Source organism: Bos taurus, unplaced genomic scaffold (assembly GCF_002263795.3).
Source record: "Bos taurus isolate L1 Dominette 01449 registration number 42190680 breed Hereford unplaced genomic scaffold, ARS-UCD2.0 Leftover_ScbfJmS_1274, whole genome shotgun sequence".
Taxonomy (NCBI): Eukaryota; Metazoa; Chordata; class Mammalia; order Artiodactyla; family Bovidae; genus Bos; species Bos taurus.
This window is the reverse complement of record NW_020190379.1, coordinates 98,594-115,809: the sequence shown is the minus strand read 5'-3', so window position 1 is coordinate 115,809 and position 17,216 is coordinate 98,594. Positions and strand designations below refer to the sequence as shown.

At 43.3% G+C, this 17,216-nt stretch overlaps 1 pseudogene; it reads left to right on the top strand.

Annotated features, from left to right (window-relative positions):
* LOC104968405 (epidermal growth factor-like protein 6) overlaps positions 1–7,945 on the top strand; it is a 29,334-nt pseudogene extending 21,389 nt beyond the window's left edge.
* The last annotated feature ends 9,271 nt before the right edge of the window (positions 7,946–17,216 follow it).

The following is a 17,216-nucleotide window of genomic DNA, read 5'->3' as shown; positions in this document are numbered from 1 at the left end:
AAGGCCCTGGGAAGCAGGAGAGGGTTTCAATCACAGGGGACATTGGGAAAGTCATATGAGGAACTCACTTTTACAAGTGACTCCATGGGCTTGCACTTGCGTGAGGGCTAATGCCAGTTTAAGGCCCTCACAGATTGCAGGGCCAAACAAAATGGATACCAAGATGGCCATACTTAGCTAAACTTTTTTTTAATTGAAATATATTTGATTGACAATGTTGTGTTAGTTTCTGCTGCACAGCAGAGTGATGCAGTTATACATTCATAGGTATATATTTATGTTTGCATTCTTTCCCATTATGGCTTGTCATAGGATATTGAATATAGTTCCCTGTGCTATGCAGTAGGACTTTGTTGTTTACCCATCCTATAGATAATAGTTTGCATCTTTTAGTCCCAAATTCCCTAAACTCTTGACAGCAACTGCAAACATGGCCACGCCTTCCAAAGCTCCCAATGTTAAAACATTTCCTAATCTGCTAAATGATGCTGAATGATCCCTTTCTTAGCAGATTTAAATATCTCAGTTGACTGCACCTTTGACCATGGCATCTGTGGCTGGAAACAGGATATAGGAGATGATTTCAACTGGAATCCTGCGGACGGAGATAGTGGTATGTAGTCTTTACTGATCCATGTCCTGTGGTCTGGTCCTGGAATTAAAGCTATCCAATGATTCAAGGGTAATTGTTCTCATTGCTTGTGAAGTCAGGGTTGTTTGTCACGTTTGGAAGCTTTTAGACCTTCCCAAGTCTCCCCTGATAAATGATTGACTTAGTCCATTTCTCACCCGCCTACCCCGTAAAGGATTCTCCAGCAAACCTCTTCCGTATTCACTCCCCTGCTCATGAAACACAGATGTAGGACTTTGTATAAGGATAAAGAGTATTTGGGAAAAGGTAGAAGGAAGTTGTTTCTTTTCCCCAGTTTACCAGCTATGGTGCTCTGTGGTTGTCTTTTGAGTTTAGGAGGAAGGGGAAAGGAATCTGGAAAGGAAATATTAATATGACCTCTCCCTAACCCTGGAGTTTTAGGAGCGTCACCCCTCAGAGCACTGAAATCATAATAAGCAGCAGATCAGCACTCTGAACTCCTGGACTGGACTTGCCCACCTATTGCTGGAGGATTTCTTTCATTCCAATTAACCTTGAATTTTTCTCTGCTGACGCTCTGAGTTGCCTACTTTCCACTGTCTACTATTGATGGCCTCTAACTTCCTTTGAGGCAGAGCATTTGGACGGCAGATCCCATTTGGATCATAAATAGAATTTTGGTCATTTAAGGCTGACTCTGTAATTAGAAATAACTGTTATACTTTCAGGAAATCTGGTTCTTTACCCATCAAAGTGTTTCTTTGGAGAGGTATATGCCCAGCCCTCAGGTAAAAGATACTTCTAGATCCTTCCCTGACACTGATTCCTCCCTGAGAGCCTTCCTTGCAAGCCCTTACATGCAATCAGGAAACCTGGGTATCTCCTGACAAAAATTCCTTTAGAACGTGGGATTAAGGGAAAGGATAGAAGTTCCCTATTTACAAACACCTGATTTGCAAATAACCCTGAGGTTCACTCAACATGGGATGAATCAGCATTTTCAGAAGGCTGAAATCTCAAGGACAGATCAAAGTGGGCTTGAACTGGACTAAAAGGGAAAGCTACCACAGTGGGTCACAAAAGACTGTAGCTAGTAGAGCTGCTAGATAAAATGTAGGATGCCTCAATTTCAGATAATCAGCGCATGCTTTTTAGTATATCTCAGACATGTTGTTTATGTGAAATGCAAACTCCACAGGGCATTCTGTACTTTTATTCTCTGAATCTGGCAAATTTACTAACTGGGGAAGTAGACCAGACAGTCTCTGGGTCCAGTGAAAACTAAAGCAATGTCAATCTGGGCCCTGAGAATGTCTCTAGGAGTTGGACTACCAGAAAACTCCACCCACCCACCGTGTCTTTCTCCTGGCTTCTAGAGGAATATCTCCTTTCTGTCAACTTCTTCAAAGCCCACCCTATGAGAGTTTTTGTCCAAGTCCATCAAAGCCACAACCAGAAAGCTGCAGATGAGCAAACATCCACTACACTGGTTACAAAATTCTTGGGAAAAGGTTCTGAGAAACAGAAGGTAATCTGTGTTCCTGCCATCTTCAAACAGAACTTGGAGTGATACATTGCACATTGTGGCTCAGCTCCATGATACCGTTAGTACAAATTCATGTATGTTGTGATTTAAATACCACACTGTGGACCCACCTAACCAGCTAGCCATCGTACCTACAACTCAGTGGAGAAATGCATTCCAGGATCAAACAACCAAGGTGGAAAGTTCTGGAACACAAATTTTCTGTTAGCTGAAAATTATCTACAGTGATCAAAGATCATTAAGTTAGATTCTTACCCCATACCTACTACTACCAAGCTTTGTGAATGTGAGCAGATTCTTCAGTTTCTCTCTCAGTTTCCTTCTCTACAGAGCAAAGAATTTCAGCCCTAGGATTCTAAAATTCATGTTAGCATGAAAATTTTGTTCCTAAATATTTGAAATGAAAAGGACTTGAGCTTTCCCCGTAGGCACCTAGTGTTCATTTTTTAACAGCTATTTTATTCACTGTAGCCAACCCTTTGCAATGGCCTCATTAACTGTGGGTATTTCTTCTCTTCCAGCTGTTGGCTACTATATGGCTGTTTCAGCCCTGACAGGTCAGAAGAAGGACATAGGCCGTTTGAAACTTCTCCTCCCCAACCTGCAACCCCACAGCAACTTCTGTTTGCTCTTTAATTACCGGCTGGCTGGAAACAAAGTAGGGAAGCTTAGAGTGTTTGTGAAAAATAGGAACAATGCTCTGGCCTGGGAGAAAACCAGGAGCACGGATGAACAGTGGAGGATGGGGAAAATTCAGCTGTATCACAGAATTGATACTCCCAAAAGCGTAAGTAGAAAACTATATAAAATGAGATATTTACATTCTTTTTCAGTGACTTAAACAAAGCAAAACACTTAACTGAAGTACCTAGGCCTTGGGGCTACAGAGATGAATAAGACTTTCCCCTCCACTTAAGAGCTTATATTCTGGAGTGAAATAGGCAAGGTATTTAACAGCACAACTAACGATATTACTTGTCAGATGCAGGCATATCATATTCTGTGGAAATGAAATGCTCATGTGTCAGGCTCCTCCCACCAACTTCCTTCCAAACCAGGCTCTAAATTCCTTACTACATAAAAGCACATCCTGCTCATTGACTTTATGCCCAGCACTTATCACAATGAATGGAAACTAGAAGGTCATTTTCCAAAATACTTATTTTATTCAAGTATAGTTAGTTTATAATGTTGTGTTCATTTCTGCTGTACAGGTGATTAAGTTCTACCTCTGTATACAGTAAGTCCCCTGCATATGAATGAGTTGTGTTCCTAGAATGCATTTGTAAGTCCAACAAATTTAGCCAAGGTACCCATCTAACTCAATTGGCTATATAGTACTGTACTGTAATAGGTTTATAATAGTTATCACACAAATAATACATTAAAAAACACAGAAAATAAAGAAAACATTTTAAATCTTAGTTTAGTTCACTTCAGTTCAGTCACTCACTCGTATCCGACTCTTTGCGACCCCATGAATCACAGCACGTCAGGCCTCCCTGTCCAACACCAACTCCCAGAGCGCACCCAAACTCATGTCCATTGAGTCGGTGATGCCATCCAACCATCTCATCCTCTGTCATCGCCTTCTCCTCCTGCCCCTAATCCCTCCCAGCATCAGAGTCTGTTCCAAAGAGTCAACTCTTTGCGTGACGTGGCCAAAGTACTGGAGTTTCAGCTTTAGCATCATTCCTTCCAAAGAAATCCCAGGGCTGATCTCCTTCAGAATGGACTGGTTGGATCTCCTTGCAGTCCAAGAGACTCTCAAGAGTCTTCTCCAACACCACAGTTCAAAAGAATCAATTCTTCAGCGCTCAGCTTTCTTCACAGTCCAACTCTCACATCCATACATGACTACTGGAAAAACCATAGCCTTTACTAGACGGACCTTTGTTGGCAAAGTAATGTCTATGCTTTTGAATATGCTATCTAGGTTGGTCATAACTTTCCTTCCAAGGAGTAAGCGTCTTTTAATTTCGTGGCTGCAGTCACCATCTGCAGTGATTTTGGAGCCCCAAAAAATAAAGTCTGACACTTTCCACTGTTTCCCCGTCTATTTCCCATGAAGTGATGGGACCAGTTGCCATAATCTTCATTTTCTGAATGTTGAGTTTTAAGCCAACTTTTTCACTCTCCTCTTTCACCTTCATCAAGAGGCTTTTTAGTTCCTCTTCACCTTCTGCCATAAGGGTGGTGTCATCTGAATGTCTGAGGTTATTGATAATTCTCCCGGAAATCTTGATTCCAGCTTGTGCTTATTCCAGCCCAGCATTTCTCATGATGTACTCTGCATAGATGTTAAATAAGCAGGGTGACAATATACAGCCTTGACGTATTCCTTTTCCTATTTGGAACGAGTCTGTTGTTCCATGTCCAGTTCTAACTGTTGCTTCCTGACCTGCATACAAATTTCTCAAGAGGCAGGTCAGGCATCTGAAGATGTTATTCCCATCTCTTGCAGAAGCAGAAGCAGAAGCAGAAGATATTAAGAAGAGGTGGCAAGAATACACAGAAGAACTGTACAAAAAAGATCTTCATGACCCAGATAATCACAATGGTATAATCACTGACCTAGAGCCAGATATCCTTTAATGTGAAGTCAAGTGGACCTTAGACAGCATCATTACGAACAAAGCTAGTTGAGGTGATGGAATTCCAGTGGAGCTATTTCAAATCCTGAAAGATGATGCTGTGAAAGTGCTGCACTCAATATGCCAGCAAATTTGGAAAACTCAGCAGTGGCCACAAGACTGGAAAAGGTCAGTTTTCATTCCAATCCCAAAGAAAGGCAATGCCAAAGAATGCTCAAACTACTGCCCAATTGCACTCATCTCACACGCTAGTAAACTAATGCTCAAAATTCTCCAAGCCAGGCTTCAGCAATATGTGACCCGTGAACTTCCAGATGTTCAGGCTGGTTTTAGAAAAGGCAGAGGAACCAGAGACCAAATTGCCAACATCCACTGGATCATCGAAAAAGCAAGAGAGTTCCAGAAAAACATCTATTTCTGCTTTATTTACTATGCCAAAGCCTTTGACTGTGTGGATCACAATAAACTGTGGAAAATGTTACAGTACAGTACCTCAGAAAGCACAGTAGTGCAGTACAACAGCTGGCACATTGGGGCTGGCATAAAGTGGACAGGCAAGAGGAGTTACTGATGGAGGAGGGAGAGGAGGTGGGAGATGGTAGAGCTGAAGGATTGTCAGCAATAGGAGACAGAGGACGAGCTGGAATGTCACTCACGCCTGACATGAATGGAACGTACGTTTGCATCTCTGAAAGCTAGAAACTTGAAGGCTCATATGTAGGGGACCTAACTATAATTCTTCTTAATCTTTTCCATTATGGTTTATCACAAGGTACTGAATAGAGTTCCCCATGCCCTATAGTAGGACCTTGCTGTTTATCCAGTCTCTAATAGTTTGCATCTGCTGTTGCTGCTGCTGCTGCTGCTGCTGCTAAGTCGCTTCAGTCATGTCCAACTCTGTACGACCCCATAGATGGCAGCCCACCAGGCCCCGCCATCCCTGGGATTCTCCAGGCAAGAACACTGGAGTGGGTTGCCATTTCCTCCTCCAATGCATCTGCTAATCCCAAATTCCCAATCCACCCTCCCCCACTCCACCTTGGTAACCGCAAGTCTGCTTTCTATGTCTGTGAGTCTGTTTCTGTTTTGTAGATAGGTTCACTTTTCTCATATCTTATTTTATTTATTTTTTGGCCCCAATGTGCCACATGCAGTATCTTAGTTCCCCAACTAGGGATCAAACCCATGCCCCCTGCATTGGGAGTGCAGAGTCTTAACCACTGGACTGCCAGGGAAGTCCACATTTGTGTCATATTTTAGATCCCACATGTGACTGGTATCATATGGTGTTGGTCTTTCTCTGTCTGACTTACTTCATTTACTGTGATATTCTCTAGGTCCATCCATGTTAGTTCCTGGACCAGGGATTGAACCTGGGCCCTGAGAGTGCAAGCTCCCAGTCCTAACCAAAAGACTTTTAGGGAATTCCCAGTTACTATCTTATATATGATAGTGTATGTATATTAATCCCAGTCTCCCAATTTATCCCTCCCTACCCCTGTCCCCTTTGGTAACCATGTTTGTTTTCTATGTCTGTGGCTCTGTTTTGTAAATACATTTATATGTACTATTTTTTCCCACTATTTTTTTTTACATTCCATATATAAATCATATCACATTTTTGTCTTTCTATGTCTTACTTCATTTAGTAGGACCAACTAGATCCATCCATATTGTTGCAAATGGCATTATTTCATTCTTTTTTATGGCTGACTAATATTCCATTACACCACACCTTCTTTTCCCTTCATCTGTGGATGGACATCTAGGTTGCTTCCATATCTTGGCTATTGTAAATAGCTCTGCAATGAACATTGGAATGCATCTGTCTTTTTGAATTACAGTTTTCTCAGCACCCAGGAGTGGGACTGGCCTATCATACAGTAGCTCTGTGTTTAGTTTTTTAAGGAACTACCATACAGATCTCCATAGTGGCTGTACCAATTTGCATTCCCACCAGTGGAGGAGGAGGGTTCACAACGATAATTAAATTTCTTCTAGCCTGGGTTTTGAGAAGAAAACAGTATTATTCCTTTAGTTTTGCTTTTTTTTTTTCTTCTAAAGGGAAGGAATTCCAAAATTTCCTCTTAAACTTTACTATTCTCAGCTTTCAGGGCTTTTCAGATTCTTTTAGGTGTTGCAGGAGCCCTGTTTTCTCCAATTGTAATTCAGTCAGTGTAGATACCAGGCATCTGGAAAATACATTACCATATATTCAATGTCAAAGCCTGTTTCTATGGAATAGGGGCATATGAATTGAATTCAGTTTAATAGCAATTAAATAGTGGGACTTTATCATTGCATTAAATACTTGCAAGTAATTTTTTATTCCCTCTCCATTATTAGATCATTTTTGAAGCTGAACGTGGCAAGGGCAAGACTGGAGAAATTGCAGTGGACGGTGTCTTTCAGGTCTCAGGCTTATGTTCAGATGGCCTTTGACCTGTGGATGGTTGAATGCTACTGTTATCTTTTATATCTTTATATTTGGCTTTTACGTCAGTTTTCTGTTTTTTGACAATATATCATAGGTCACCCCCCTACATTTTAGAAATTGTGGTGTTCAAATAGACTCATTATTGTAAGATACCTTTCTTGTATATGATATACTGATATTTGCTTTAAATATAGTACCATTGTATCTTCTCATTCATTTCTGAGTCTATAAAACTTGGATGCATCAGTTCAGCCCTCCCCACCCCAGTACATGTGATGTGTCTACATGACTTGGTGAACCACTTTATGTAACATTTCTAGAATTACCCAAAAAAAAAAAAAAGCAACACAGAGAAATGTTTAACTATTTGATTTTTATGGCACTTCTTGGAAACTATAACATCATGCTGCTGCTGCTGCCACGTCGCTTCAGTCATATCCGAGTCTGTGCAACCCCATAGATGGCAGCCCACCAGGCTCCCCCATCCCTGGGATTCTCCAGGCAAGAACACTGGAGTGGGTTGCCATTTCCTTCTCCAATGCATGAAAGTGAAAAATGAAAGTGAAGTCGCTCAGTGGTGTCTGACTCTTATGACCCCATGGACTGCAGCCCACCAGGCTCCTCCATCCATGGGATTTTCCAGGCAAGAGTACTGGAGTGGGGTGCCATTGCCTTCTCCTAGACTTTTACCCAAGAGGCTTAGCCAGATCTTTCACAACCAAGTTTGTATATTTAAGTCCTTTGTAATAATAATATCCAAATAATCACCTTGTGTCATGGTTTAAGTTTGTCTAAGTAAGAAAATGTGTTGTTGATTGTATGTTTAATTATGTGTATCGTTATTTGCTTTGCTAGAAAATGTGTTTTATATTCTTTTTTCTGTGAAAACACATATTATTTTTAACTTATATTATTAAAAATTCTTAAAATTACTTGCTATTATGGAAACACACAACTGCTTTCTTAGGCCTCATAACTATGATGCCAATTAGCTTAAGTTGTTGAATTAAAGGTCTCCAAGAATTATCTAAAATCAAAATTATTCTAGTAACCAGGTTCCAAAAAGACTATTTTGTCTTTTTCTCTTGTCTATTTCTCTTTTCTTCCAAATTCAAGAACTTCTTTGTGTGGTAATGAATCCTGAGTGTACATTCCTGTGGATAAAAGTATATTCTGTTTTAAGATTCTAGGTTGGAAGGTGGTTCAGGACAGCTCCCAAACAGAAGATTCCCCAGATATTTGCCTGTTAGCCCTGGAAGTGACAAAGGAATTGACCTGTAAAAGGAAGGAAAGCGAGAATGTGTCCACCTACTAACCCTAAAAATTTGTAGCCTTTTTCTTAGAGTTTTTTTATATTGAAACTTATAGTAATCCTTCTTCTTCTTTGTCTTTTTCTTTTAAATAAGAAGGATTATTTAAAAGAAAAAAAAAAGACAAAAGGAAGGATTACCAAGGGTTTAAATCAACCTTTTAAGATGGTGGGGAAAAATACATTGTTTTCATTTAGTGTGAAGTTCTTTTCCCATAGAAAGTCGACACAGGACTGTGGGATCTGTTAGGATAACTACTAGTTACAGAAACCCCCAAAACAGTGTTTCTAGTGAGACCAGATGAAGAACTTCCTGGCTTAGTGAAATCAGCCCACAGAATTGTAAGACATAATAACATTATAAAATGGTTGTGTTAAGGTGCGAAAATGAAAATGTGGGGTGGTTTGTTACATGGCAAAAGTTGACCGACACAAGTGATTTCTATTATATGACGGTGCTAGAACCTGAAGAAGACCTCCCCCACTGTGTCTCCTCAGTGACCAGGGAAATTTGAGAGCATAGTCATGGCTTAGAGTAAAGAAAGATAGAGAGGAGGCTGTGCAGTGAAGGCCAGTCAGTGCCCCAGTAACCCATGTGATAGGAAGAGATGTTAAACTGAAATGAAATAGGGAGGCCTGCAATTATGTTACATACAGGGAGAAAATCAATATGAAGCTGATTTAAATCGAATTTAGTAATAGTGCACATTTCTCTAGTATCTGTAGCAGAGACTTCTAGTTGCCTACCCAATAGCCTTTCTCACCTTTTTCCTTACCAGTATGACCATGTATAAATATATATGGGGGGACTGCAATGTGTTCAACTAAAAGGCTGTGTTTCCCAACCTCTCCTACAGATGGAGGGGGCTCACTGAAGTCATTGGTGAGGCTTCCAGGAAGGATCATTAAAGAAGGCTCTCAGCTGGCAGCTCCTTTTGCCATTTCCCTCCCTCCTTCCTGCCTGCAATGTGATTGTGAAGGCAGGAGCTCTGGGAGCTGCCTTGTGACCATGAGGGCAAGGGCCACAGCCTATGGTGGAGTACACAGCTGGAGGAAAGCTGGGTTCCTGATGACATGGTGGCATGTCTACACTGTCCCACACTGGTCACTGCTTGACGTTACATGAGACAAAAAGAAATCCTCTCTTGGCCTATCTAGGATTCCAAACAAAACACAATCCGATGTCATGTGACCATTCTTCTTGAGCCCCAGAGGGCTGCCTTGCCATGTCCACTGCAAGAACACAGTCTTTGGGACCAGCTTCTTGGACGTTAAACACCAATATCTTGTTTCGAATTCCAGTCCACAGCCTATAATCATGGATCTGTAGCCTGCAGCAGCACGGAATCCCATTGGATTCCTTTGGCGAACCTAAGGTCAAATATTTCAGCCACGACTCCCATACCTGTGGACCCTGGCCACTACTCAACATGGAACTCCCCTTGTCATTCATCCTCTCCCACTCTCTCCCCCCTCGCATTATGGGCTCCCTCCTCTGGACACTAACTCCCACTCATTTCTGCCCCTTCCCCATCACACCTGCTCCTCTCCTAAACAAGGAGGAATACCTTCAGCTCGGGCACTTGATGCGTCCCGAAGACTGCACTGATCTCTAGCGTGGCCTGATGTCACCTATATTTTTGGTGCTCTTCTTTTTTCCTCAGGCACAGAATACTTGTGGGATTACTCTGGAATTCTTTTACCTGAAGATGTTTTCAGATGTCAAGAACCGTAGCCCTACTTGCAAAGCTAATAAGTTGACCTGTCACAGTTTTATTAGGTATCAGTAGAAAAGACAAGCCTCCTGGGTCAGAGACAGACTTTATTTCTCATGGGACAACAGGTAGCATGGGCCTCGGTCAGTCCACTGCCCCTTACCCCCCACCCCGAGTCTCCCAGCGGGTGGGCCAACAAAGAGGCCCATCCAGAAGGATGCCAGGTACAGGGTGAGTTTGTGTCCCAGCTGAGGAGTCCTGAGTTAAGGAAAGCCCCACACTTATAAGGGGACCACTAGCCCACCTGCCCAAACTTTGCCCTAGAAGGAGACTGTTTTTTTGGCTTTGTCAGGAAACAAATCTGCTCTTGAGAAATAAGATACTATCTCTCTTCTCCCAGGCTGTGTGCCGCACCACTCTCCTTGATAAGACAGCACAGAACAAAAGCTGCCAACGCCTTTGTACGGAAAACGGGCAGAAACACACGAGACCCATGGAGAATGGCCTCCCGACAGCAGCCTCTTAGGACCTTTCAGGAGTCAGTTGGGTGAGGGGATGGCAGTGCGAAAAGCTGGGTAGCAGTGTGGACTCCTGAGAAGTTTAGAACTTGGCAGTTAACATTCTCACCTTTGATACTACTGCTTTCTGGAACTTACTTTTCCAGGACCAATGTTTAAATCTTTTTCCAATCAGACTGGAAGAAATAAGGTGAATTAGTTTCTGCAAAATAAACAGACATAAAGTAAAAGCATTCTATGTTCTGAGAGAGAACTATCAATTTTTTTATTATTTTTTGTAATTTTATTTGTATTTTACATTGGGGTAGAGTTGATTTACAATATTGTATTTCAGACGTACAGCACAGTGGTTTAGTTAAACATGTACATATATCCATTCTTTTCCAGATTCTTTCCCCATATAGGTGATTACAGAATATTGAGTAGAGTTCCCAGCACTATACGGTAGGTCCTTGTTGATCATCTATTTTATAGAAATGTGTATATGTTAATCCCAAACTCCTCATTTATCCCTCCCCCTCACCTTTCCCCTTTGGTAACCATAAGTTTGTTTTCAAAGTCTGTGAGTCTGTTTCTGTCTTATAAATAAGTTCATTTGTATCATCTTTTTAGATTCCACATGTAAGTGGGATATTTTCAACCTTTTTCTTTTTCCTCTTCAAGTCAGCGAAACAGTGACTACAAATGCCAGATCACTGTGTTTGGTCTCCACGCAAAGCCTTATCCTGTGCTACATGGAGGCAGCTTCATTCTATGTGGCCAGGGAACAGCAAAGCAGTTAGCAATTTGGGATTTCTGTAAATGTGTACAGATAGGGGTTCTTCCTTCCTGTGGAAAATTGAGTTGTAGATTGTAATAGTTATTTATGACCTGTGGGGAACTCTTACATCTCTAAATATGCTAGCCTGCTTCATAAAAATTCCATCCTTAGCACACATGTGAAAAAATTCTGTACAACAGTTTGCAAATCGACTTTTATCTAAGAGGCAGTTGTGGGGCGGTGAGAGCCCCTCCTGGAGCGGAGGAGGGCTCCCCGAAGTGGGTTTAGAATGGAAAGGTTACATCTGCCTATTTTGGACCGAAACCTGTCCTATGTATATCTCTAGTCGGTTTAGGAGTGTTATAGAAATTGTTTTCCATTTCTAGGTCATGGTTTTGTTTGTTATGGTTTCTCCCACTCTGTGGCCACTTTCTAGACGATGATGGGTGGCGGATTCAGTGCAATTAGGTGAGAACCAATTACTCTTTCCTTCTCAGTAATTTCTTTGAGAGCCTATATGTGTATTTCACTGGCAATGTTGCTCAAAAAACATTTGGAAGTGCCTTTTTAGGGTACAAAAATCATACAGAAGACTTTATATGTCAACTTATGGTCACGCATCATTTATGACCAAAAACAGCACTCCACTCCTAGGTAAATATTCCATAGAAACACATGATGGCACTGTGTATAATAGTCATACTAAAACAACTCAAATATGCATCATGTCCCTTTTGAGTAGAATGGATAAATAAACTGGTATATTTATTCAGGGAAATATTAGCAAGAAATGAGAATGAACAGACTAATACTACTCACAGGAACACTGATGAATTTCTGAAATATGACATTGATCAAAAGAAGCCTGGGAATTCCCTGGTAGTCCAGTGGTTGGACTCCATGCTCTCATTGCCGAGGGCCTAGGTTCAATCCCTGGTTGGGAAACTATGATCCCAAAAGCCACACAGCACACTCGAAAAGTAAACAAACAAACAAACAAACAAAGCACATACTGTATGGTTCCATATATATGTTCCCCCCAACATACACTTATATGAGTTTTGAGATCAGATGCAATGAATCTAGGGTGGCGAAGTTGGCATTGTGTTTACCCTTGGAAAGGGTGCCAGGAAGGAACACAGGGGGACTTCTGGGGGTGGTTATTGCTTCACATAAGTGAAAGTGTTACCCCTCTTTAAGATGAACCTCATCAGTGTGACTTGGGGCCTGCTGATGGGACATGAGTTCATCTCTCAATACAGGCAGGTTGTGACTGTAGTTCCACAGACTCATGCATAATCCAGCCATTGATGACTTTGACCTTGGGGATGTCCCCTAGCCTGCCATCCAGGATACCCAGGGACCTTGGCCTGGAGATAAATGGCTTTGGAACCCACCCCCAGCTCTTCTTGGCCATGCTACACAGCATATGAGATCTTAGCTCCCTAATCAGGGATGGTGGAAGCATGGAGTCTTAACCACTGGGCCACAAGGGAAATCCCAGCATTGGAATCTTGAGGAGTGAGTTCAACAGGCCCAGGGGTTCAGGCTTGAGGGTCTTCTTTCCCGCTGTTGGGTGCCTGGAACCCCCATCTCTGCCCCATTTGTTGGTCTTTCTGGACACTGATAAAAGTTTCCACATCCCCCTTTGTTCTCCCTGTCACTGTCCTTTTAGAATGCTTTTCCTCCTGAATTTGAGCTGGAGTCCCCGAGCTCCCCTGCTGAAAGGGACAGTTGGTCCTTGCCTCCCTTGGTTTCCAGCTCCTCTCTCAGAGTTCCCGCAGTGCCCTCTTGTGGCAGCTTCCCTGTGCGTGCGTGGCTGCCAGCAGGCAGAAGTCAAAGAGGGCTGTCTTCAGCATCTCTTGCTTCCTCTTCATCCCATTTCTCCTCTCCCTAGTATTTTGTGAATTCATGCTTCTTTCTGGGTACCCAGAACCTTCCAGTCACTCGCCCCTGAGCTCTTGGAAATCCAAGCTTGCAGGCCTCTCATTCTCTCCCTGTTCACCCCGTCAACATTGACTTGTCCTCTGTCCCTTTCTGTTGATCTCTGACAAATGAAAAGGAAACCGCCCTTATAAAAAAACTCAGGCTTAAGGAATAAACAGCTGGAACTGTAACCACACTAAGTAATTGTTGTTGTTGTTTAGCCACTGAGTCGTGTCCCACTCTTTTGTGATCCCGTGGATGGTAGGACGCTTGGCTCCTCTGTCCATGGGATTTCTGAGGCAGGAATACTGGAGTAGGTTGCCATTTCCTTCTCCAGGAGGTCTTCCTGATGACCCAGGGATCGAACCTACAGGTCCTGCATTGACAGGCAGATTCTTTACCACCAAGCCACCAGAGAAGCCCAAATAATATTTACTCTTTTGTAATAGTAGCTTCCACTGCCTTAATACCAAGAACAGGTAAGAAGGCACTTTCAGCACTGTGTAAGATCAGAGATTCTCCTCTGATGATTCAGATCACACAGCTGCATTAAGATGGAGGCTGAGTCAGTGTTTGCTGGTAGCCAGTGACAGAAAACAGACCTCTGCTAACCTACAGTAAAGGAAGTTACAGTAAGGAAAGACAAGTGTGTAGGATGGAAAGCCCAGCAACCCAGCCTTGGAAATAAGCTCCAGGGCTAGAAGTGGATGGGAAAAAGCCACTGTCTCTCAGGAAGCCACCATCTGCTGGAAAAATCTCTTACCAAGTTACTCTCCATGTTGTTCCACAAAAGTCACTTTCCAGGGAGGGGTGTGCGATCAGGCCACCTTGGATCATGTAGCTGCCCCCTGGCTAGGCCACGGAGCAGGGCACCTGATGGGCTGTTCAGAAGGTGGGATGAAAGCTGGGTTGCAAAACCTGTCCGAGTCCACCACATGAACGCCGTCACATAAAAGCTGGTATTGAGTACATGTAATTGTCCCAGCCAACATAGCAAGCTAAGTGATTTACTCTTGTCATGACAAGGAGTTGAACACATTCATCGTCTTCAGCAGCTAGAAACCTAGGTGGTGTTTGGGTCAGGTTTGAAATGAATAATAACAGAAATACTATTGTATGCACCAAATGATGTAGCAACTACAGTGTGGTAGGTTGTTATGGGGGGAAAGTGAGGCTAAAATGCAAAAACTGCTTCTCTCGGGCACCATAAATCAGAATGGTATACTTCTGGGCAGATGCATCTCAGAAGACCTGGGATGAGCATGGTTCTCCTTCATATTCTCGTTCCTGATGAATGGCTGCTTCTGGCAGCACGCCCTTGGGATGTGGGGAAAGGGGGTCTGTAGATGCTATGTACGGTGGTGAATCTGGGACAGTAAGCCTTCAGGCTGTGGGGTACAAGCACAAAAGACCAAGGAAGCAGCATACGTTAATGGATTTTAGTTCACTGCTTACATCTTGGGCTTCCCTGGTGGCTCGGATGGTAAGGAATCTGCCTGCAATACAGGAGACCTGGGTTCGATCCCTGGGTTGGGAAGATCCCCTGAAGGAGGGCGTGGCAACCCACTCCAGTATTCCTGCCTGGAGAATCCCCATGGACAGAGGAGCCTGGTGGGCTATAGTCACAAAGAGTCAGATGTATGTTGCTCCTCTGATGAAATGCTCTTACAAAACGACATCCTTTTGAAAGAAAACCGTGAGAACCAAATGCAGTGGGGGCTCTCATAGAATAGTCCACATCACAGGTAGGCGCGTTCCTCATGGTAACAAGTCACTGACAGAGTGACGTTCCAGGGGGTGGGCTTCGGATCGAACTTATTAACAGCAATGCGGGAGTCAGCTGAATAGACAGGCGGCGGTATTTGAGTTGGTCTCTTTTTATCCATCTCTTTTTGTACTTTTTCTCTATTTTTCTGATTACATGGATTGTGAAGCCCTCCCCTGCAAACAGTGACCAAGTAGTATCAATGTTGTTTCTCTGCCTCTTGAATGATATGTACCACCAAGTAATGGGAGCCTGGCTTGTGGATCCTTCATTGTCTCCTACTCTGTTGCCACAAATCTGTGGTAGAACTTCCCTTCCAGAGAAAGGGCAGAATGGACAGAAGGTGTGGGAGAGGAGAACAAGAGGTATGGAAATGACCTCCGGGTCACCCCTGGGGCAAGAGGATATTAAACGGGAATTTCCTGACTTTGATTTCACCTAGATCAGAGCTCAGTGTTTAAGTACCTGCTGGGCACTCTTCTAGAGAGACAGTCTACATGGGGCTATGTGGGGAGCCCAACACTACATCTGCCAACCGTGGTTTGTCACCCCTTTTCAGCTGATGCACAAGAGAAGACAAAATTAGAAGATGGTTGTTAGAATTCTAGAAACTTCCTCCAGCCTTCCCGGCAAGTGGAGGGGAACTTGAGAGAACCACTCAAGAGAGACTGACAGATGCTCCTGAACTGAATTGAAAGGGCACAAGGTGCTTGATTCCCTGGAAAAACCCTACAGGTGAGGAGCTAGCAGGGGCTGCTTAAGTCTACCTCTGATGGCAGAGGGAGCAGCCTCTGCTTCCAGGGCTTGTGGTAGAGTGGGGAGGGGGACAGAGCTGCTAGGACTTTCCCAAGGGCTAAGTGCATAGCAAGCAAGTAGCTAAGGACCTCATTTAAGAGGCCTGTCTGCAGGTGACCTGACTCAACAGAAGGCTGGGTGCAGCATGCCACTAAATGCAGGAGCTGGTATTCAACCACTGTACCGTCTGAACCAGAGAATGGGTGAGTAGGGGCCCCCCAGCAAGGGGGAAATCTCCAAAAAGTATCCCCAAAGTGAGCACACAAAAGAGGCAGCCTTTGAATATCAGCATCCGGAGAGCTCCCATACCAGGTAACACCATCGTTAATTAGTTTCCTGTGGCTGCCATAAAAAACTGGGTGGCTTCAAACAACGGAAATCTATTCTCTCAGTTCTGGAGCTACAAGTTCAACCTCAAAGTGTTGGCAGGACCATGATCCTCCAAAAACCTCTGGGGAGAATCCTTCCTTGCTTCTTGTGGCTCTAGGAGTCTCTTGGCTTGTGGTTGCATCACCCTGATGCCCACCTTGATCTTCAATGGCTTCTCCTCTGCCTCTGTGTCTTCTCTTCTGTCTTTTCTAAAGATACTCATCACTGGGGTTAGGGTCCACCAAGGTCATCCGAGATGATCTTATCTCAGGATCTTTAACTTAATTATATCTATAAAGAGCCCCCCCCCACTTTAAAAAAAATAAGGTGACATTCATAGGTTCCAGTGTTAGGAAATGAGTATATCTTTCTGGGGGAGGTGGAGCACCATTCAATCCACAATACTAATCAGATAAAAGTTTTTACCTCTCCTTCTTCCTGTCCTTATCCTGGAGAGACCAGAAGATAGCACAGGAAGCCAAGAAAGGGTACAAGAAGGACAGTGAAGGAATAGATTCCTGTGTCATTTGCTGGTCCACAGAGTTACAGATCACACCTGAACTGAGGGAGCATTGGTGTTTGAATTGGTTAAGTAATCGAAGATCTGATTAGAATGGACTTTTTAACAACTTAAGATTGTTTCTTTATACTGAAAGTGACTAGAAAAATCTATGAGGAGGCAATGGGAAGGGGAATTGGATAGAGGTAGTCAAAACACACAAACCTCCAGTTACAAGTTAGCTGCTGCTGCTGCTGCTGCTGCTAAGTTGTTTCAGTCCTGTCCAACTCTCTGCGACCCCATAGACGGCAGCCCACCAGGCTCCCCCATCCCTGGGATTCGCCAGGCAAGAACACTGGAGTGGGCTGCCATTTCCTTTTCCAATTACAAG